Source organism: Aotus nancymaae, unplaced genomic scaffold (genome assembly GCF_030222135.1).
Source record: "Aotus nancymaae isolate 86718 unplaced genomic scaffold, 86718_ANA_hifiasm-v0.15.2.pri h1tg000040l, whole genome shotgun sequence".
NCBI lineage: Eukaryota > Metazoa > Chordata > Mammalia > Primates > Aotidae > Aotus > Aotus nancymaae.
In genome coordinates this window covers 23,745,563-23,770,308 of record NW_026988454.1, presented here as the reverse complement: position 1 = coordinate 23,770,308, position 24,746 = coordinate 23,745,563, and the positions used below count along the sequence as shown (strand labels likewise).

At 38.5% G+C, this 24,746-nt stretch overlaps 1 protein-coding gene across 13 annotated transcripts in view; it reads right to left on the bottom strand.

Annotated features, from left to right (window-relative positions):
* The window catches only part of PLAGL1 (PLAG1 like zinc finger 1), a 67,788-nt gene extending 44,525 nt beyond the window's left edge, over nt 1-23,263 (bottom strand). For 11 of the 13 annotated variants that reach the window (XM_064360604.1, XM_012474436.3, XM_012474438.3 and 8 more), the window contains exon 1: nt 336-400. The gene's annotated coding sequence lies outside the window, so the exon portion shown is untranslated. Of the gene's footprint in view, nt 1-335; nt 401-19,261; nt 19,319-22,548; nt 22,715-23,180 lie in introns of those variants that run through there. The other 2 variants (XM_064360605.1, XM_012474431.3) reach the window with 2 other exon arrangements.
* Between the last annotated feature and the right edge of the window lie 1,483 nt (nt 23,264-24,746).

The window sequence follows — 24,746 nt, the reverse complement described above, 5'->3', positions numbered from 1 at the left end:
AGGAAGACTAATGTCCAACAGGATGTCTGCATCTATATACAACCTCAGCTCTGCCCTTTGCTCCCACTAACCATAACTCTGATAAGAAGTCAGTCACTACAAGGAAACAAATGCCCCTAGGCCAAGACATGTACTCCAAAAACCACTATCAAAACAACTGTCATCTAAGAGTACCAGAAAAAGTGAAACAGACTTTAAAAATAATGTCAGAACCCAAAATAAAAAAGTTTTGCTCCAATTTTTGCTTTAGGAGCTCTAAAAAAAACATTATCAAGTTATTAGAGAAGATGAGGTATTGGGGAAAGAGGATAAACAAAATTAAAATATCAGCTTACAAAAGCCAATCACGATGTTTATGAATCAGGCAGGAACAATCTGAAAACAAAAATAAAAAGTTACTAGTTTGATATATTTGCACATACATTTGTTAATTGTAATTTTGAGATCATTGTAGGTTCATACTTAGTTTCCCACAATAGTAACATTTCACAAAACAACAGTACAATATCACAACAGTTATGTTTATATTAATACCATCTACTAGTCTATTGTGATTTCCTGTTTAATTATATTCATGTGTTTTATACGGTTTTATCACACGTGTAGGCCCACATATCTACTACTAGTCAAAATATTAAACAGTTCCACCACAAGGATCCATCATGTTGCCCTTTTACAAACACACACCACCTCCTCTGCCACAATCCCTTTCTGCCCCGACCCACTGCACATCTATTTTTAACATTAAAATAATAGCCATTTACAAAAAGTATTTCACTCCCTGTCCATAGTTCTGTGTCTTCTACTACTACTACTACTACTACTACTTCCTAGCTGTATGTCAAATCTTGAGTGACTACTTTTAGTTTTCTGCATTAAAGTTTTAGCTTAAGGAATAAATTCTCTGGAGAGAAGTTTTTCTCATTGTTGGCACAGCATAGGTCACTCATTTCAAAAATCAAAATGCAAAAAGTACAGGAGGCAGAAGTGTCTGCACTAACAGATTCTGCATTTTCAATATATTTCTAATAAGAAACCTCTGAGTGCTCACCATGGGCCAAGCTACATATTATACGTGTGTGTGTGTGTGTGTGTGTGTGTGTGTGTGTGTCTGTGTGTGTGTATCTCATTTAATCCTAATACCAAGGCTTTGATGTATGCACATTGACCCCGTTTGGCCGAGGAGAAAACTGAGGCACCAACTGATTTACAGGTTGCCTAAGGTCAAACAATTAGCAAGTGGCAAATCCTAGATCCTGGGAGCAGACTCTGGGAACCCAGACTACCATCCCTCAAGGAAACCCATGATAAAGTAAAGATATTTTGGTGTCACTATTCATTGCTATGACAAGGAAATCACCCAGTTATCGGTGAGCTTCATTTTAACATACCGGAACTCAACAAGGAAAATATCCAAAACAATGATGTGTAAAATGGAAGCAGTATTTTATTCAAACACTAAATGATAGGAAATTGCCAAAAACAAAGGTTGGAACATACAGAAAAGATTTTATATTATAGCAACAAACTGTTCACCAGCCCTGACAGACAGTCTTAACATTCATTGGGATTGTCAGGCAGCAGTTTACACATAGCCAAGATTGCTCTTGAGAAAGACATTCAATTGAGCAGAGATGATGATGGGAAAAATGAAATTTTTGAACAGATAAAATCTTCAAAATTAGGCTCTTCAGCCAATAGAGACATCTAAAACTCCAAAGATAATGTTCAGGTTGTAGTAATTTAACAGACACCTATGGTGACAAACTTTCTGTAGGTTTATTAGCTTAATAATATAGCATTGTAACTGAGGATTAGTAGATATTTTCTTCTGTGAAACTATGCAGCACATTTATGCATAGCTGTGACAGTTTTGCCTATCATCCAACAGTGCTTAAAAGGCACCTACTCAATAAGCCATTGATATGCTGCCTCAAATACCCTGACGAGGCTTTCTTTACAGTGCTGACTTTACAGACGCCTCCTGGATGATCTAAGTTCAAGAGGCAGCCAGGGGAGGAGAATGCATTATTAGCATGGTTTGGTGTGCATATGACCGAGTTATACATAGGAACTAGGGAAATGGAGCTCTGAAGTTCATCTTTCATGTGAAGACACATAGTATTAGTCTTGACTTTCTGGGAGGGAAGTTAATTCATTACTTCACTAACACTTAAATATATGAAAAATGTTTTCAGTTAAAAGAGTAGCTAAAAAGAAAAAAACTTCAAAATGCTTATATTTTATGAGATTTCTAGATATCACTATTAACTGATTTTAACTAGCTTTATAATCTCCCCCAGTTACTCAAGACTTTTTTTTTTTTTTTAAGACACGGTCTCTGTCACCCAGACTGAAGTGTGGTGACGTGATCAAGGCTCACTGCAAGCTTGCAAGCTTGATCTCTGGGACTTAATGAATCCTCCCATTTCAGTCTCCCAAGTAGCTGGGACTACAGGCGTGTGCCACTACCCCCGGCTTTTTTTTTTTTTTTAAGTAGAGACAAGGTCTCACTATATTGCCCAGGCTAATCTTGAACTCCTGGGCCCAAGTGATCCTCCCACCTTGGCCTCCCAAAGTAAAAACTCACATTTTCTTAAAGGTGGGTAAGCAAAGAGGATCAGGGTGAAGGAAACCCTCTCCTCCTTTTCAGATACCACCCTCTGATGCCTGTCTGCCCTCCTCACCAAGAAGCCAGCTGTCCATGGCTGGGCCAGCGTGATAAACTCAGGGGACACTGGATACAGCTCTCTTTTCAGTCTCCTAGAGTTAAGACTTTTATAAGCATTATTATTTCAAGAAAACATTGTGTCCTGGTCTTCTTGAGTAAATACAAGGCAGATGGTAATCTTAATTTTCTCTGGAAGCTCTATTTCTGAAACATGGGACAAAATAGATGTCAAAGTTCTAAGAATGACGGAATTCCTCCATGAGCTACATTTATCTCCAACTCTTTTCCCAGGGAGACACATACATAAAGCCCCCTTTAAGTTTAACATGCCTTGTTTCTCATATCTTTCTAAAAGCATAGTGTTTATTTAGAATAAGCTTTCTAGTTGGTCTGCTAAGCTTTTTCCAAACATATAACATATAAACTGAGAAACACTTTTCCATTCCCAGTGATGTTTGCCCAGTAAGTCTTGGTGAGATGAAATTTTTGCTATTGCACCCTTTACTGACCAACGCAGGCATGGTCAGTTTTTAGAATTTTCAAATGCTTTCATGTAAAATGGTGAGTAATAATGATTATGTCTAAACTAACATCCCTTTCTCTGCTGCTAAACATAGTCACCTGGTGGTGTACGGTATGAACACAATACTTGTATGGTTCCTCAGTGGTTCATCGTTCTAGAATATCCTATAAGATTAACTAAATGTTTTATATTTATTTTGTCTATCACCTCAGCTATAACATTTATGTCACTGTTTTTAAGTTGTTAAATTATTGGAGGATAGAGACTATATCTGTCTAATTTTGTTTACAAAGAATAGCCATGCACAAACACCCATAAATCCCCTTGTGATGAGCACAATCACAGCAGAGTTAATGGCAGGTTGGCTCCACTTCACCAGAGGTTTTGAAGGAGGAAACCGAGATCTTCCCTGAAAGGCCAGACCTGGCATCAGGGACTACTGTGGGCACTTTCCTTTGACTTGCATTTACCTGTCAGGAAGATGATATCCTTTATCGTTTTACATGAAAGCATTTGAAAATTCTAAAAACTGACCATGCCTACCTTGGTCAGTTCAGGCTGCAACAGCAAAGTGCCACAGACTGGATGGCTGAAACAACATGTAGTTCTCGCAGTTCTGGAGGGGAGAAGTCTGAGATCATGGTGTCAGCATGGGCAGGTTCTGGTGAGGAACCTCCTCCAACTGTCTACTGATGACTCTCCTATCCTCAAAAGGCGGGAAGAAAAGCCAGCTAGTCCTCTGCCTTCTTCTTATAAAGGCTGAAGTCTCCACCCTTATGGCCTCATTTCTTCCCTAAGGCCCCACCTTCCAATACCATCTCATTAGAATTAGGGTTTCAACACATGGCTTTTGGGGGGATACGCACATTCAGTTCATTGCAATGACCTTGCATAGACATGAAGATAGGTCAGGCATGTTTGAAATAACTCATAGTCTGTAAAATCTCACACCAAAAATAACAGAGGGAGAAAAATTCAGAGCAGACCACTTAAAACCCTATGCACTTTTGTAATCACAGAACTAACCAAATAATCATGCATACCTCAGGGATAACTTGAAAAGCCCCGAGAGGAAGCTCAGTGTGACTGTGTCCATGCAGGTGTTTCTGGATGAAATCAGCACTCGCGCTGGTCGACTTGGGAGGACACCACCCTCCCCAATATGGGCTGGCAACATCCAATCCACTGAGGGTTCAAATAGAACCAAAAGGTAGAGGAAGGAGGAATTCACCCCTTTTTCTTCCTGCCTGCCTGAGCTGGGACATCAATCTCTTCCTGCCCTTGGACTAGGATTTAGACCCCTGGCTCCTCTGTTTCTCAGGCCTTCAGACTCAGACCAGAATCACACCACCAGCTTGCAGACAGCAGACTGTGGGATTTCTCAGCCTCCATAATCATCTGGGTCAATTCCTCATAATCAATCAATCAATCTCTCTCTCTCTCTCTCTCTCCATGTATGTACACATGGGTAAACAGACTCTAACTCTGCCAACTCAAATTCACTTGGGTTCTAGAGACTGCCCAACAATTATACATTTCCCTACTCTTCGGTTATTTCATTTCACACCTTCTCTCCTATCTTCCAATTGCCCTCCCCACTCCTAACACTCACACATAACATCTCTCTGTTAACATCTCCACTTCATGCTTCTGTGAGACAAAAGCTGTTGGATAGGGCATCTCCACTTTCTAGTTCACAAACTTCCCACATACCCACAAACTTCCCTATATCCACAGGAGGATGCACCCTCCCTAGAACCAGAGGCCAATTCCATCTCTCTGTTCAAAATTTCTTCTATGTTTTCTTCTCCCTTTCTACTAAGATACTTGTCATTGACACATACTATGTTCTGATATTTCCTTTTTTTTTTTTAGACATAGTCTTACTCTGTCACCAGGCTGGAGTACAGTGGTGTGATCTTGGATCACTGCAACCTCTGCCTCCTGGGTTCTCCTGCGATTCTCCTGCCTCAGCCTCTGGCATAGCTGGGACTACAGGTGCATGCTACCACACCCAGCTAATTTTTGTATTTTTAGTAGAGACAAAGTTTCACCATGTTGGCCAGGATGGTCTCAATCTCCTGACCTCATGATCTGCCCTCCTCGGCCTCTCAAAGTGCCGGGATTACAGGCGTGAGCCATGGCGCCAGGCCAATAGTCCCCAGTTTTTAAAGAACAAAACCTTCATTGACCTCCAGGTCCTGCTGTACTCCCACCGTTTCTCAGACAAACTTCTGAAAGAACAGAAATCTTAGATAATCCCATTTCCTTACCTTCCACTAATTTCCAACCCATTCCCCAGGCTCTAATCTCTACTACTCTATCAAAAGAGCCTTATCAAGGTCATCAAAGCAATTCTTATTATCCTCATTTTTAAAACCAGGACACTGAGGCTCAAGAGAGATTGCTAGGTTGAGACAGTAAAAACATACCTTCCCTTCAAGATATGCAAGAGCCCAGGGCTGCCCCAAGGCACTTTTTTCAGGATATTAAAGACTTCATCTTCCAGGGACCCAACCCCTCTTTCCTCCTTTAAGTTATGCCCCTGCATTATCTATCAGACACACTCCTTAGAAAAGCTCATTGTTTCATTATTTTTAATTGAGAAAAAAGATCTTGCTTTGCCTATGAATGTTTTCTGTATTCACCACTTGGTGTAAATTATTTAATTGTTCCAACCACATGAGAATAGGTGGCTTTAGCCCCTTTGTACACATAAAAAAATTGTGGCTGAAAAAGAAATAAACCTTTCCCAACATCAGACAGATAACAAGCATCTCACTGTTTCTTAGTTGTTTCCATTAGATGATGGCAAGATACAGGCATCACTTTGAAAGATGTGACATGGTCCCATTATGTCCATTAGGTTGGAAAACCTAGAACTGATGCAAATTTGCTATGAGGAAATACCTCAGAAACCTGACTTATATTTCTTAATGCAACTTTATAATGAAGATTTTAATTGTCAAGACATGATACTCAGTGTTGGTGATTAGGGCATCTTCCTTCCCTAGTTCTACTAAGGAAGCCAAATTGGTAAGCATGAGGTATAGTAGAGACTTTTGTGCTCACCCCATAACCTGTCTGGTTTTCTAGGCATACAGACATTGCACTCACTCAGTACTGCCCTCAACCTGGGCAAGAGGGGCTCTGCCTTAGGATCCATGCTCCATTCCAGCCTTTATCTAGCTGTACCATTTCCTTTAGAGTCAGGAGTCCAAAGGCCTAATGCGAAGATGCCCACCCAAGCCTAGACTCCTTCTCCTAGGCTATGCTCCTAGTTCCCAGAACCATGGAATTCCTTGTCCAAAGAGCGTCAAGCCTGCTAACCAGGGACTGCACAGGCTCTTTCCCAGATCTGTGTTTTTAAGGGCAGATTGTACCCCTGTTATATGCAACCCCTAAACCCAAGGGGTGGTGAAGGGGTTGCTGTTTGCCAGAGATGTGGACATAGCAGGCAGAGTGACCATAGTACAGTTAGAGAAGGTAAGACAGGCCAGGGCTTAGTAGCCAGCTTTCCCCCAGTGCCATGTTCTAGAAGTAGACTCCAAGAAGTCCACATTCAAACAAGGTTTTCCAGCAAATATCAGGGAAATTGGTCAAGGAAAGATCTATTTTGGATTTGGTTGGTTAGCTTTGGACTTAGTTGGTCTGCCTAATTTGTATCTTATAAATATTTAGATGTATGGTAAAAGTGTTTCTATTTATATCCTGGCTTAAACTTTACTCCCTTAAAGTTAGGAGGGGCATGAGATTAGTTCTAGGCTGTTAATAAAAAGCTGATTATGGAGGGAAAACCATTGAACATTTTCTTTCTGAGCCACAGCATCTCAGAAGGCCAAGTGTCCTATAAAGTATACAATGACAAAGGTGGTACACCCACAGGCTTGAGTCTCTCTATGCAATGCAGAGTCTTCTGCAAATCCATGGTGGAGTTTATTGCAAGCAAAAAATAAACTGTTTTTGAATGAAGCCACTGAGGTTTGGGGATGGCTTGTTAGCACAATATAAAGTTAGACCATCCTGACTATGTTGGATTGAAACTGGTACCAGAAGTAGGATGCTATTTTAGCAAAAACCTAAAATATATGACCTTGATTTAGTGGTCAGCAAGTAGTGAGGAAACTGATCTTAAGGGCCAGAAAGATAGTGATGCGTTTTATACAGTGGCAACATAGCTAGTAAAACATTTGCTTCTGCTACTTTTGGAGGCAGATCTCCTGCCAAATGAACATGTAACTCTAGAGAAGAGGCAAGAGAAAACAACTGAAATATGGTTGGGCGAGGTGGCTCATACCTGTAATCCCAGCACTTTGGGAGGCCGAGGCAGGCAGATCACTTGAGGTCAGGAGTTAGAGATCAGCCTGGCCAACATGGTGAAACCCCATCTCTAGTAAAAATACAAAAAGCAGCTGGGTCTGGTGGCATGTGCCTGTAATCCCAGCTACTCAGGTAGCTGAGGCAGAAGAATTTCTTGAACCTGGGAGGTGGAGATTGCAGTGAGCCGAGATGCCACTGCATCTGGGTGACAGAGTGAGTGAGACTCATCTCAAAAAAAACAAAACAAAACAAAACCACACAATTGAAATGTTTATTGGTTATTATTGGCTTTATTTGACAAAGTATTTCAAGAAAGAGCTGATCTCAGAAAAGAACTATCCAGTTTCCAAGAAGTGAAAGGGAATGAGGAGACTGCAGACATTTCAGATTTTGCAACTATAAAAACTAACTTCTTCTCCACCCCTACACTAACAGTTAAAGATAAGACTTTGAAGATCAAAAGCCCAGGAAAATTTTTTTTAAACAAAATTGTCTCAGGATAAGAATACATAGTATATCCTCCATTAAACTGTTTCATGTGGATAAGATGACTAAGAGAACAGGGCAGATTAAAAGTAAAGCTTTCCAGTAGAAGCCAGCCAGTCCCAAGATAACTTCCTTTAGGACCAGAAAGACAGCTATGGGAGTCAGAATGCAAATCAATGTAGCAAATCTGAGAACCAGGACTCATGCATGACAAAAGTAAATATTAGGCTGTGTTTTCTAGCACACAGAACTGATTGGAGACAAACAGATAAGAAACCTTCCAAATTTGGAGAGAACTGTGCTGCCAAAAAGAATAAGCTTATCAGCTGAAGTCTTAAAATGACCCTTTGGTCCCCAACCCTCTATATGCCGGAAGTGGACAGAAAGAGTTGCTCAGTTCCCAAGTGGGGCAAATTCTCAAATGTCTACTTCATATGTAGCTAAGGAAAAAAAAAAAGAAAAAGAACTCCCTAGGGGGCAGAGCCAGTGCTTCTGAAAATGATGAACAAGAAGGTAGAATCAGGGACTAATCAAGAAGCATTTTACTCCCCAGGCTTCCTGGAATCTGGTGAAGGATTTCAAAACTGTTAGGGACCAGGGACTCCCTAGAGTATACTGGTGAAATTTATAATTTACATTGCTGGAAAGACTAGGTTTGGATCTTTATTATTTTGATAATCTCAGAAAGGTGTCAGAAAAACTAGCAATTTTCCTATATATTGTAGATTTTAAAACCTCACAGTGAATGCCATGTCCACATGTTCCACACTGTGTCCTCTAAGAATATGAACATCTTTCCCCCCTCGCTGTTTAAAGGCAATTTTCCAGATTGCAGTTTTAAACATCTCTGAATGTGACAAGGTATTACCATTAAAGTGTATGACACTGATTTTACACTCCATAGAAGTGCAGACAGATTTAACAAGGCAGCTCTACTTCACACTAGCTCTTGAAATCTCAAGTAGGAGCGAAATGAAACTAATGGCATTATAACTACTACTATTATTATTTGCACAAAAAAAAAAAACATGGCAGATGATGAGAGACAGCAGTGTGACCATTGGAGCAGCTCATATTCAGTCCCAACATTTTATTCCTGCAAAACCCACTGTTACAGATTCAAATGTGTCCCCAAAATTTAAATGTTGAAAATCCAACTCCTAAAATGTGACTGTATTTGGAGATAGGGCCATCAGGGAGGTAATTATGGTTAAATGATGTCTTAAGAGTGGGGCTCTAATCCAATTAAAATTCTCATTATAAAGTCCCATTATAATACATGTCAGTTTCTGATGTGTTTGCTCATAGCAAATTTGCATTAATTTCAGATTTTCTGACCTCATGGAGGTAATTGGACTATTTCACATCTCTCAAAGTGATGCCCCTATCTTGCCATCATCTAATGGGAACAATTAAGTAACAATAAGATAGAACCATCAAAAAGGACAGGCACACTGTGCTCAGAATCCAAGTGATCGGAGGTCAAATGCTCACTGCATTACTTATTAATTGTCTGATGTCGGGAAAGGCTTCATTCTTTCTCAGCCAAAATTTTCTTATTTGTACAAAGGAGACAAAACTATTCTCAGGTTGTTGAGACAATTAAATAAAATAATTTACAACAAGTGGTCAACACAGAAAATATTCACAATAAAGCAGAGTCCCTTTCAATTTAAACTTAAACTAATAAAAAAGTTAAACTGTAGTGTTATGCAGATATTTATATGTACGTTTTGAGCTACACTTTTCATATCATTCAATGCATAATTTTTGGCTTTTGCTTTTTTGTTATGGTGTTTCTATTTTATTGTTTTACTTTGGGAAAGGGGATAAATGTTAAACTAATTTGAGGAGTAAGTTGAGCCAAGGAAACATGATTCTAAACTACAGAATTTCAACAGATTTCTATGCTTTCTGTTTATGTGTAAACCATTTTGGTTAAAGTTTCAAATTATGTTTGCCTCCTATAAATATTTGTTAAATAAATGTATGAATGTTTTCTAAGTTAAATATCTTTAAAAGCTATACTGTCATAAGATATTCATACCACTTAAAATTCAAACACTATTATGATACATATGCTTATATAAAATGTTTCAAATCTGAAATATAAAGGTTGTTTTTATTGCCTGAAGACTAAAGGAAGAAATATCACCCTTTTTAAACATTTCATAATATATTTTCTGGGGATGAAAGGGAAAATTTAACACTTGATGGGCTCAAATCTTAATTATAAAACAGAGGCTTTTGTTTCAAAGACTAGTAATAGTATTTCCATAAAATTCCTACATTACTGTATATATTAATGGTAGCCAGCCATAAAATTAAGGCAAACAGAACTGAAATCTAGACCTCTAGTCTTTTTCCCAAATATCAAGGATAAAGGATGATCAGAAGCTAACCAAAACAAAAAACTGTTTACCTAGTCACTTTCCCACAATCGTCCACTCTATTTTGAGACCTGCTGAGCCACATCTTCCTTTAAATTTTCTTGATTTAGGGTTTCATTCTCTCCCAACTGCTATGATCACAATGGTGACACATAAAGAAGAAACACTGGGTGATTTGAGAGAACTTTAACAAGGTCTGGACATTTCTCTCACTAGGAAGTAGCTGACCCCATTACGCCTCTTATCAGGTGGATCTGGGAGAGTCCTATCACAGAGCTGTTATGTCTGCATGTATGATTACAAGCAAAAGTTGATCAAGAAGGCTTCAATGAGAAGTAGATGAAATTGAATCAAATGAATGTTTTTAAGCACCTAAAGCTCATAAACAGAAAGTATGGCAACGACTGCCAATTTTCTCTGATATTCATTCTTCCCTTTTTTCTTTGTAATATAATCTCTGAATTTTAAACGGGCACATGACTCCTCAGCATAAGAACATTTCTCAATGTCCCTTGAAGATAAAGGTTGTCACATTACTGACAAGATGTAGGCAGAAGTGTCATGTGCAAGTTCTGGGTATTGTCCTTGAAGCAGGAGCACAGTTTTGTTTTTTTTTTCTGACCGATATATAGACATCATAGTGAGTTTGCTAGCCATCTTTGATCATGAGGTAGACAAACAGAACAAGAATACAGAACTTAGAGTTCAGAAACAGACACACATACTCAGGCATTTGATTTTCAACAAGGGCACTATGCATTTCAATGGAGGGGAAGAAGTCCACAAAAGATTCCAGAGCAATTAAATTTATATCCTGAAAAAATTAACCTTGGCCTTTATCTCACATCATACAGAAATTAATTTGAGATAGATGATGGAATGGTCACAGATCTAAATATTTTAAAAAATGGATATCTTCATGATTGTGGGATAGACAAAGATTTCTTAAACAGGACAAAAAATTAAAAAACTGATAAACTGGATTTCATTAAGACACCAAAAAAAAAAGCATTAAAAGATAAACAGAAAAGTCAAAATCATCAAGGAAATGTAAATGAAAACCATGAGACCATGAAGCCATGAGATATCACCTGAAACTCACCAGAGGGCTTAAAATGAAAAAGACTAACAATATCAAGTGCTGATGAAAATGTACACTGCAACTACAAATTTTATTGCTAGCAAAAGTGTACACATATGCATTGAGTTTTGTAAACTGTTTATCTACCCTATGGTCTAACGATTCTAGTCTCAGATTTTTTCCTTGGTGAAATACTACAAATGTTCATGAAAAGATGTGTGAATGAGTGTTCACAGCAGGTCTATTTGTAAGAACCCAAACTGGAACACACCCACATAGCTATTAACAGAATGGATAAACAAATTGTGGTATATAAATACAATGAATTCCTACTTAGAAAAAAATACACAAAGAACCACCTATTGATAGATGCATCAACGCAGATGACTCTCAAAAATTTACGCTGAATAAATGCCAGACACAAAAGAGTACATCCTGTTTGGTTATACTTAAAATTCAAGAATAATTATACTTAAAAAATTCAAGAATAATTATACTTAAAAAATTATACTTAAAATTCAAGAAAACAGGGAGGCTTAGGTGGGAGGTTCACTTGAGCCTGGCAGGTTGAGGCTGCTATGAACTGTCATCCTGTCATCGTGCAACTGCACTCCAGCCTGGGTGAGAGTGAGATACAATCTCGGGGGGCAGCGTCAGGGGGAAGGAACAGACAAAACTAATCTACAGTGATGGACATCAGAAGAGTGTGATCTGTAGGGGAGGTGTTGGCCAGGAGGTAGATGAGGGAATTTTCTCCTTCTTGAGGGATGTAATATTCTCTATCTTGCTCTTGGTTGTAGTTACACAGGTATACATATATATACATAAACTCATCAAACTATATACTTGATTGGCAGCCTTCATATGTTTTTCTTCCCCACATGTTTTATAGCTCAACAGAAGCAGAGAAAAAGTACTTTTTATGAAAGATAAGTAGGCTCTTTTTACCTTAACCATTGCCCAGCAAAGATTAGGCAAATGTAAAATTTTCTACTTAAAATAAAACACCAAGCAAAGTGTGGCTAAACTTCACTGTTTTTCTTATCCCGAAATAAGCTAAAATTAGATTACTCAAACTTTATTCATTAGTATCAACAAAAACTTAGAAGGAAAGTCCAAAGAAAGTAAGAGTATACCAGTTAGTCCACAGCAACTATCATGGTCACCAAAGTGAAGATTCCATAGTATACTGACAGTGAAAGCAAAGCTTTCATTGTGTATGTCATTTTCAGCGTGTGTTTTATCATAAACGCTTCTGTTCAGTAATTTTATTTAACTATTGCTTTATTTTTAGCACAAAGGCAGTACGGCATGGAAGAAAGAGCAAGAGCTTTGATTCAGACAAACCAGTTTTGCCACTTATTAACTATACGGTGTTAGGCAAGTTTCCTAATCTCTTTGATACTAAGTTTCTTCACAATTTAAGAGAGATAATAATACTTACTTTGCAAAATTGTAGCACAATTATAGTAGGTACTTTAGTAGTAGCTATTTAGCAATTGCTCTTTGTATGCAAAGTATCATATCAGGCACTTGAACCCTATCTAAGAACCTGACTATCTGGAAAAGACATTTAGATATAAAGATTGGTGATGAAAGGTAAGAATTTAACAAGGGCTATAGGTTATAAATTATAGGGTTTCTATCTAGCTAGTAGGGTTGTAGAGTGAGTATTCTCTGAACAGAGCCTGGAAAATTGTTAAAAATTAATTGGGGAGAAAATTTAAGACAGAGGAATTGGCACAAATAAGAACACAGCTGCAAAAGCAGGAGAGTGAACACTTTAGGGGCTGATGAGTGGTTAGGACCACCTGTACCACTGGATTAGTTTTGAGAAATCAGAGAAGAGGCCAATGAAGTAAGTTAGGACCAGACAAAAAGAGGACCATTGTCAAGCTAAGAAGCCAAGAACCTCATAAGTACTGGGATGCCACTAAAGGACTTTTTTCAGGGAACTGACCCCAGTGGTCATTATACATGATACAAAGTGAAGAAAAGTCAATATAGGGAAAAATAGCATAGGGTGACAAGGGCCTAAATCAAGGTGCTGAGGGGAGTGAAAGAAACAGAAAGAAATACATTAGAAAGTTTAAATATTTTTTCCTGTATTTCAGAATGCAAATGGAAGAGAAAGTTCAAAAACTTTTTTTAAAAAAAGAATCACTGAGTTTCCCTGAATGATACAAACAGCCCTGCCTTCAACTTCAAGATGATCCTAATTGACCCTTAAGTTCCTGAAGAGCAAAGATATGCCCCTAAGCCAACAAAACACACTGCCTGGCATAGAAAGTGCTCAGTGCAGCACTGGTGAACGAATCTTTCCAAATATTCCAAATACTGAAATCTCCACACAAAAAAAATACAATGTATTAATGATGTAACATGAAACACGTAGAAAAGCTAAAATCACTTTTCCTTTTTGTTTAGTGGCCATTTTCCACAATACATGCCAAGTTCTGAATTTGCTCACACAAGAGCTATCTCTATCTGTAGCTTATCAAAAGACTCAGATATAAATCGCTCCAGAAAGTTGGGAATGTTGCCACCTCAGTTGCTAACTCTTGTGTAATGTTGTTCTAGGAATCCATCACTCATTATGTCCTTTGCTATAGCAAAAGAACAGTCACTTTATGACTCATGAATGTTACATGAAAAAAATTAAAACAGTAAATTAAATCCAAATCATGTAAATAAATATGTGTAAGGTTACTTAAAAGTACAAGATGTTTTAGTAATTAATTTACTTATTACAATAATGTAAAATAACCTAACACTAAGAAATGAAGAACAAATGAGTACTTCCTAGGGCTAAGCACAATTCTTACCCTTTTTTATGTATTAACTCATTTAATTCTCTCAACAACCTTATAGGTAGACACTTGTACCTAAATTTTACAAATGAGAAAACTGAAACACAGAGAAGTAACTGCCCAAGATTATATTACATGGCAGCACAGGAGCAGAACTAGGAACTGAATGCAAGCAATCTGGCTTCAGAGTCCAGATGATTCAGAAAAAAATAATAAAATCCAAAACAATTCATGATATAAAACTCTGAAAGAACGAGAAGGAGAAGAGAACTTTAAACATCCAGCAGCAACATCATACTAAGCTTCAGTGCTACAGAAGTATTCTTAGGCAAGTCAGGAACAAAACAAGAATGCCCATCATCAGCACTGCTATTCTTCATTGTACTGGGGGTCCTGGCCAGTAAAATTAGACACAAGCAAAAGAATAAGAGATATGAAGATCAGAAGGAAAAGAAAAAAATCATTTCTTGCAAATCACTTAGTTATGTAAGTGCAAAATATAATATTATTTATGAAGTAATAACTAGCTGGTTAGAAAATAGGAAACTAAGACAAATTATTCACAGTAGTAACAAAAATCATCAGGACCTAGAAATAAGTGTAACAAAATATATACAAGTCCTTTATATCATATCATTGAAGGACACAAAAAGGGCATGTGAGATAAATGAAAAAATGGAATATTGCAAATATGCCCTTTTTTCTCATATTAATCTATAAATTCAAAGCCATTTCGATAAAAATCCCAACAGGACTTTTTGGGAAACTTTCTAAGTAGGTACTAAAACTCCTATGGACTAGAAAAGGTCCCAAAATAGCCAAACAATTAAGAAGAAAAAAGAAGGTTTGTGCCCTATGACATATCAAAATCATTATAGAGTTATCTTAGGAAGATTTGTTCAGGCAATATGGAAAGCTAGATATTCTAAAACAAACAAAACCTTGTAATACTTGCAAAGCTCTAAGGAATACTGGAAAAACATCCTTTAAAATGTCAGATATTTGTAATTTTTCATGCCATCAAACTAAGAAAAATCATAATTTCAATAGATGCAGAAAAATCATTTGACAAAATTAAAAATCCAGTATACATACATATAATTACTAGCTCTGTCCCCAGAGGGCCAAGAAATAGTAACGGCTCAGTAGCAGCAAGGACACCTAAGCACACAGATCTTGGTTTCTAATACCATCCTCCAATAAAAGGAATCAAGACATTTTGGAGAAATGGCTGATTCTAAGGCTGAGGAAGGGAAAATACTAAATAAGCCTGGAGCATCTCATAGTGCCAGACAGTAAGGAAATGGTAAACAATGAACTTTTTTTTAATGGGGACATTTCAAAAGGACAAAAGAGCCAACCTCAAAAAAGTCCCAGTGCCAAAGCTGGAACAGTTTAAGCAATATAAAAATATTAGATTATAGCTCAAAGATTAAAATAAACATCCATGAATATATATGGATATAAATAACTGACTGAATAATAAGTCAATGGGAGAAAAGGGACCAATCTTACTTAGAGAAGAATTCCTGTTAATAAACATAGAAACAAGAAAGAAAATGGAAAATTACCATTAGAATACCATAATAATAATTGCTACAGGCAAGATCCATTGAACACTAAAATTATTGGGCAAAACATTAAAGAGAAATAGAATATTTGTACTACCTTAAAATATTAATCACTGTTGTGGTTTTAACATATGTCCACAAATTATTTGATACCCTTCCCTTTTCTTGTCTGTGGACTTTCTCCTAACGAATAGACTATGGAAAGGGGAAAAAAGTAATGTGACAATAAGAAACCTTGGCAGACCCCATCTTGCCACATGATCAAAGTTCTCATCATCAGTTGATGTGGCCATCATATGCTGCCATAAGTGATGCAATGGGAAGGGCACAACAGCTCTGTAATATTCTTCTCTCAAAATCCATAATCTCAGTCTAATTCTGAGAAAACATCAGATAAATCCAAATTAAGGTGCATTTTTTTTTTTGAGGTGGAGTCTCATACTCTGTTACCAGGCTGGAATGCAGTGTCATGATCTCGACTCACTGCAGCCTCACGAGTTCAAGCGATTTTCCTGCCTCAGCGTCCCGAGTAGCTGGTACTACAGGCGTGCACTTCCATGCCCAGCTAATTTTTGTATTTTTAGTAGAGACGAAGTTTCACTATGTTGGCCAGGATGGTTCCAATCTCTTGACCTCGTGTCTGCCCGCCTCGGCCTCCCAAAGTGCTGGGATTACAGGCATGAGCCACCACGCCCAACCTGAGGTGCATTTTACAAAACACATGACTCTTCTAAAGTGACAATATATGAAAGACTAAGAAACTGTCACAGATCGGAGTAAATAAGGAAACATGAAAACTAAATGCCATGTGGTATATGGGTTAGATCCTAAAATAAAAAAAGAACATTACAGGGGAAAACTTTGGTAATCTGAATAAAGTCTATAGTTTCATTAACACTATTGTGCCATTGTCAATTTCTTAACTTTGGTACTTTACAAGGGTTATGTAAGATTTAACATGAGAGGAAACTGGGTGAAGGGTATACAAAAACACTACACTATCTTTGCAATTCTTGTAAATCTAAAATTATTTCAGAAAGTAATGAATTTGAAAATTCAGTACTCATTTGTGAAAGCAATTCTCAATGAACTAGAAACAGAAGAAAATTTCCTCAATCTGGTAAAGAGCATCTACAAAAAAAAGTACAGTAAATATTACCCTTAATAGTGAAATGTTGAGGTATTCTCCCCTTAAGATGAGGAAAAAGTAAGGATATCCATTGTTAATATTTCTGTTAAATATTGTTCTAGAGGTTCCAGCTAGTGCAATAAGGCAAGAAAAGGAGAAAAAGAAAATAGAGATTGTAAAGGCATATTTAAACTTTTTTTCAGATGACATGACAGTTCATTCTAAAAAAACAAACAAACAAAAAACCCAAATCTGCATACTATCAGAACTATAAGTAAATTTAGCAAAGGTACAAAATACAAGATCAATATATAAAAATCAATTTTATTTCCCTACGCTAGCAAGATGTTTGGAAAATAAAACTGGGGTAAAAAAACTCCACCACTTACAACAACATCACAAAAACATTAAATGCCTAGAAATAAGTTAAACAATGTGTAAGTCCCCTACATCAAAAATACAAAACAATGTATTGTATTTGTATTGTGGGAAGACTTTTTTTTTAATGGACATTGACAAGCACATCCTGAAATTTATATGGAAATGTAAAGCACTTCAATAGTCAAAACAGTTGTTTTAGAACAAATCTGGAGGGTTTACAGTACCATGTCAAGACTTACCATAAACTACAGTAATTAAAAAAGTATAGGTGATACAAGAATGGATAATTAGTCCAAATGGAACAGAATAGAGTCCAGAAACAGACCCAAATATAGGACCATTCATTTCTCAACAAAGTCCCCATGCAATTCAATGGGAAAAGAGTGGTGTGTTTTTTTTTTTTCAATTAATGTGTAGAGTAGATGAATGTCCATATAGAACATAAATCTTGATCCCTACCTCACATCATACATAAAATCAACTGGTGATAATCACAGACTCAACAGCTAAAACTGTGAAGCTTCTGGAGGAAAACAAAGGCAAATGTCTTCAAAACCTTGAGAGTGTGCAAATATGTGGGTGGGAAGAAAATTTTATAGGTAGGATGCAAAAAAGCACTAACTTCCACTCCCTTCCCCTTTTGCCCACTCCCAAATCCTGATAAACCAAACTTCATAGGAATAATTCTGCTCCTCAAAAGGTAATATTAAGAGAATAAATGGGCAAACTTCAGGGTAGAAAATACTTGCAAACACGTAACCAACAAAGGTTTCCTATCCAGATTAGATTAGGAACTAAAAATCATTACCAAAAAGATAACCTAATTTTTAAAAAATGGGAAAAATATTTCAATGAGCATGCCACAAAAGAAATGTAAATGGCCGATTGAGATATTTAAAATGTTCAACATTATTAATGTTTATGGAAACACAACCAACCTATCAAAGATCATCAATTCAACTCCTTGGTATATAGCTGAGAGATACATGTCTACCAATGGAAGTTTGAAGAATATTCATCACAATTTAATTCTTAATAGCTCAACAATGAAAACAACTCAAATGTTAACCAACACGAAAATGAATAAGTAAATTGCTTGTATTATATATCCACATAATGCAATATCACAGAAGAGCGGTCAACAAATTTTTTTCTGTAAATGGTCACGTCGTAAATAGTTAAGGCTTTGTGGGCCATATGGCCTCTGCAATAACTACTCAACTCTGGCAAATGGGCATAGCTATGTTCCAATAATTTCTTTTTTAAAGATGGGGTCATCTCACTCTGTCACCCAGGCTGCAGGGCTGTGCCATTACAGTTCCCTGTAAGCTCAAACTCCTGAGCTCAAGAGATTCTCCTGCCTCAGGCTCTGGAGTGGCTAGAATTATAGACAGGAGGCATGGAACCAAGCCCAATAAAATTTTATACACAAAAACATGCAATGGGTTGGAAGTGGCCCACAGGCCATAGTTTGCCAATCCTTGATATAAAGCAAAAATAAAAACAAACAAAAATACATATATATGCAACACGGATGAATACAATGTGAACAAAAGAATAAACTGTATGACTCCATTTATATGAAGTTTAAGAACATGTGAAAATAATCCATGGTCATAGATATCAGGGCAATAGTTGACTAGGGGAAGCAAGTGGCTCCATTGATAGGAAGGGGCAGAAGGAATGAAAATGTTTTATATGTTTATCCGGGTAGTAATCATAAAGGTAAACACATATGTAAATTTCATCAAGCTACACACTTTATTTTTGTTGTTGTACATAAATTATAGCTCATTTAAAGAAAAAATGAGAATTATACAAAGATCAGAATGCAGAACTAAAACAATTATCTAGACTTCAACATGGATAAAAAGTATATATTAAATACATTAAACCTACCTTAAAAGATGTGGGTGATAGAATAAGGAAGTCTTAACAGAAGTCTAATCGTAACTCCTAAAGGAAAGAATAGGACAAAAATGGGTGAAAACAAAGAAATAAAGATAAAATTTTCCTGAATTGATGAAACATAAATCTTAGAGAGGATATTTTATTTATATATATAAATTTATATGAATATATTTAATTTCTATGTAAACTCTACAGTGAGATTATACATATAATCTGTATATAAACTGGATGTATATATACATATTACACATATACACACACCTATATACCTTGCCCCAAAAGTCTCTGAGAACAAATTATTCTTGATGATACAAGGAACAGTTAAAACCATAAAGCAATTCTAGAATTTCAAAGAATTGGTAGCATTGACATGTATGCTGACTACAGTGCAAATGAGAAATCAGTAACAAAAGGATAACTCACAAAACCTTCCACATTGGAACTAGACTACTTTCTACAAATCTCTTAGGGGAAGGAAAAAATACCACAATGAAAATATTTTAAATTCTTAGAACTGAACAATGTATTACATATAAAGCAACAGTAAATGAAGATCTGCAGTATTTTCAGATGAGGAATAAACCAGGATAAAGAGCCTGGAAATAAGCCCAAGCATATCTGGGTACCGTATGTGACAGAAGTGCCACTGCTCATCACTGATATTGAGACAATTAGCTTTTCACATGGGAATCTGAACATGAATTAAGCTCGATCTCACAACATAAACAAAATATATACACCTAAACATGTACATATCTCAGGTAACTTAAACAACGAAATGTGGACAAAACAAAAAACCTTAGAAAAATATTCAGAATATATTTCATTAATAGTAGAGAAAAATATCTTAAGACAAAAAGCAAAAAGATTAATGTCCATAGTTTACTATCTGCAAGTATATAACCAACAAATATTTATATTCAGAATGATTCCCAATAGATATTTCTGCAGTGATGGAAATATTCTGTTGTATAATACGGTATAATGTAAAATATATAACATAATAAAATATAAAAGTTGTATGTGGCTACTGAGCACTAGGAACGTGGCCTAGAAGAATGGAGGAACAAAAATTATTGAGGTAAATACAGCATGTTAGCATTTGAAAACCCTGAAAGTCTGTAAAGTTCTGTGATTTTTTAATATACTTTTTAGTGTTTCACTTTTTGCAACAGAATTTGATTTTAGCTTAAATTACTATATAAAATATTCCAGTTGTGTACAAAATATGTAAATGTGACTTTTGGGAATGCAAACACACCAAAAATATTTTCTTCTAAATACTTTTTGAAATATTATAAATTAAGTTATAAGAACATATAAAGAATGATTTAACAAATTCTGATATGTCCACCATGGAATTTATGAAATAAAACATTACCGACAAGTTCCCTAGGTACCCCTCCCTGAGCAAGATTTTTTTTTTATATATATAAAGAAGCCAGGACATATGAATAACAGATGTAGAGCTCTAGTCTCAGGCTTCTTCATTTTGTGACACCCATATTTTAATATTTGGAGGGAAATGTGACATTCTAACCTAGTGTGTATCATTTAACAAAGAGTTACAAAGTAAACACCCATGTAACCGTTGCCCAGGTCAGGCGATAAACCATTTCCAGCATCTCTGAGCCCTTGACCTTCTCCTCGCCGCCAGGAGATGACCATTAGCTTGACTTTTTTTCTTTACTACTTTTAATGCCTGTATGTGCATTCCTAAACAATAGCTTTGCTCCACCACGTTCTGAATTTTACATAGATGATATCATACCGCATTCTTCAGCAACTTTTTTTTTTTTTTTTGGTTCAACACTGAAAGGCATTTGTGTTGAAACACAAGAATACTTCGCTGGCCACTGTACAGTGTGCCCTTTTTATGACTGGTGTATCATGTATCTTTCTCCTTCAGGTGGGCATGATGGCGGCTTCCAGTTTTCTGGTTTTACAGTCAACCTTCTTGTACACGTCTGTTTGTGGGCATGTATGAAAATGTATCTAGGGCAGTGGCTTTCAAACTTTTTTGACCATGACTCATACTAAAGAATGACGTTTTACATCATGACACACATTTGTGTATGTATGAAACTGAGGAGAGGGGGAGAGATTCATCCAGAAAACACCCTATGACCTGAGAGACGCTGTCCGTGTTTTACAAATTCTGATCATCCACTTAAATGACTTTACGACCCATTAAAATGAACTTCAAGTTCTGAAAAACATTGTTCTAAAGGATGAACACCCAGACTTGCGACTGCTGGATCAGGAAACACGGATATCGGACGTCGTCAACTTTTCCAGATCCTTAACTGTTAAATGTTCTTATCTAAGCATATATAAATTTACCACTATTTAACTTCAGAGCGAAAAGCGTGAAACATCAGAGAACATTTTATCTTTTCCCTCGGTCATTAAACAATATTAATCACTTACCATGTGCTAAGTAAGCAACCTCTGGGCCCAGCGAGACCGATGGGTTAATACGTGGAGGGGCTACGGGGGAGGACTTAGGGGACCAGGACCTCAGTGAGGCCCCAGAAAGCACCCGGGAGGGGCCTCCGATCCTGCCTGGGAGGGAGGGGTTAGAGGAGGATTCCTGGAAGAAGGAGGACCTAAGGGTGTTTCTATTTTTGATTTTTATTGGTTTCCTAAAACATGAAAGTAATACATTTTATGAAAACAAAATATTCAAAATACAGGAGTACATTCAGTAAAAGGCAGAAACCCCCATTCCGCCCTGAAAGTTGGATGCGGAGAGTAACCGAAGTTGCATCATCTGCTGTCCCGATCTAGGAAATGTTTAGGAGCGCACATTTTAAAATACTTTTAAGAGTATGTCTGATTACAGTCGATAATACTAAAGCATCAAAATAATCATATTTTCCATAATAGACGAAAGTGCAAACAGTTACTGTCTAGTCCCACTATTACTTTCAACAGACTTTTGCTTCTTTTCCTTGTTCTGTTTTTTTCCCGGCCCGTTGGCGAGGCTAGAGCGCCAGGTTGTAAGAACCGGGTCTACAGACCGCATACCAGACACGCGCGAACCCTCCGGGGGGCGGCGGGACTCGCGGTGGGACGCTCTGGTTTGCGGGTGACGATCTGCGGGGTCCCGTACCCGGCCCCGCGGAGCCCGGACCCGCACGTAGGCAGCGCGGCAAAGGCACACCCTCCCCGCGGCCGCGAGCCCAGCGCCGTCCTCGCAGCGCGGCGCGGCAACGCTCGGCCACCACCACCCGCTGCCCGCCTGCCGCGGCCGCGAGCACCCGGCCACCTACCCTGCAGGCGACGACCCCCGGAGCTCAGGCGAGGCCGTTCCAGCGCGCTGCCTCCGCGGCCATGACGGACCCGGGGAAGCGCCCCGCGCGCCAAGGCCCCGCGCTGCTGCTGGGCTGCGAGCACGGCTGCCCCGTCCGTCTGTCCAGCGCCCGCCGCGAGAGTGAGTCCAGAGCACGCCCCGGCCGTGTCTAAATCAAGGCTCGGGGCGGTACCGACGGGCTGAATGACAAATGGCAGATGCCGTGGGCTTTGCCGCCCGCGGCAGCCAAGAGGATGGCTGCGACGAGGAGGCCGCGCGCAGGCGGGGCGGGGAGCCGGAACGGCGCGGCCTTGAGGAGGGCGCTGGGGCCCCTCGCGGGGGCGTCACGTGGCAGGAGGAGGCCCCGCCGGGGAGCCGGGGGTCGGCGGCCGGCGCGGGGGGAGCGGAGCGGCACCCACGGGCCCAGCCGGCCGGGTCACCAAAGCCAAGGTCGCCCAGGTACGGCGCTGGCGCAGGTAGACCCGAGCCAGCCCGGGGCCGCGGCGGAGCCTGCCCGCCGGAGTCTCCACCAGGATGGGCCGCCCCAGCCCAGGCACACACACGAGAAACGCCACAGACGCGGGGACGCGGCCATAGGCCAAACTAACTTACCCCGTGCCGGCGGCGCCCAAGCGCGACTGCCCCAAACGTGAGCACTGACCGTGCGCCACGCACTGTCCTAAGCACTTCGCAGGTAAATACGTGTAATCCTCACGGCAGCGCTGGGAGAAACACCCGCCGCGCAGCTGAAGAAACGAAGAGGCAGAAAGGGGAGACAGAAGTAATTTTATGATTATGGGATCATACTGTGCCTGCTTCATATAATTTCAAATTTTTCAATGTTATTGGAATTTCCAAAAAATACAGAAGGGACTCTCTTTTGCTTTCTTCCCTGCAAGACGAGCTTTTTTTAAAGGCCTATAAACATGATGTAAAAAGGTTGAGAGGTGTAAGGAGTTCACTACATGTTTCAGGTTTAGACAGGCTCACAGCTCTGAAAGATGAGGTTAATTAGCATCACGCACCTCCACCCACCTTCACCCCCTGCCTCTCAATTTCCATTACTTCTATTACATTTGGCGTACTGGCCATGAGAACATTTGCAATTGCTCTGCAGCTTTTATTTTTCCAGATGTTGTCTTAATTCTATCTTTAAATGAATATGATATTCACTGTCACTTGTCCATCCCTGAATTTTTATTTTTATTTAAAGTTCTTGATGGACTTTTTTCTTTTTCAAGTCATATTCCCAACCAGGGTTTAAGAGTGCTGTCATGTTTGAGAAGATCTGGGTTTTTTTCTCTCTGCATAAATGAAAACTGAGCTGGGTAAATATTTTGAATGCCCACCTTCCTTCAAAACCTAACACAACAAGATGGCAATTGCTTCACTGATTTTTTTATTGTTATACTTTAAGTTCTGGGATACATATGCAGAACATACAGGTTTGTTATATAGGTATACACGTGCCATGGTGGTTTGCTGCACCCATCAACCAGTCACCTACATTAGGTATTTCTCCTAATGCTGTCTCTCCCTTAGTCCCCCACCCACTCCAGACCCTGGTGTGTGACGTTCCCCCTCCCTGTGTCCATATGTTTTCATTGTTTAACTCCCACTTATGAGTTAGAACATGTGGTGCTTTGTTTTCTGTTCCTGTGTTAGTTTGCTGAGAATGATGGTTTCTAGCTTCATCCATGTACCTGCAAAGGACATGAACTCATCCTTTTTTTGTGGCTGCATAGTATACCATGGTGTATATGTGCCACATTTTCCTTGTCCAGTCTATCATTGATGGGTATTTTGATTGGTTCCAAGTCCTTGCTATTGTGAATAGTGCTGCAATAAACATACGTGTTCATGTGTCTTTATAATAGAATGATTTATAATCCTTTGGGTATATACCCAGTAATGCAATTGCTGGATCAAATGGTATTTTTGATTCTAGATCATTGAGGAATCGCCACACTGTCTTCCACAATGGTTGAACTAATTCACACTCCCACCAATAGTGTAAAAGTGTGCCCATTTCTTCACATCCTCTCCAGCATCTGTTTCCTGACTCTTTAAGATTGCCATTCTAACTGGTGTGATATGGTATCTGATAAGCAACTTCAGCAAAGTCTCAGGATACAAAATCAATGTGCAAAAATCACAAGCATTCCTATACACCAATAA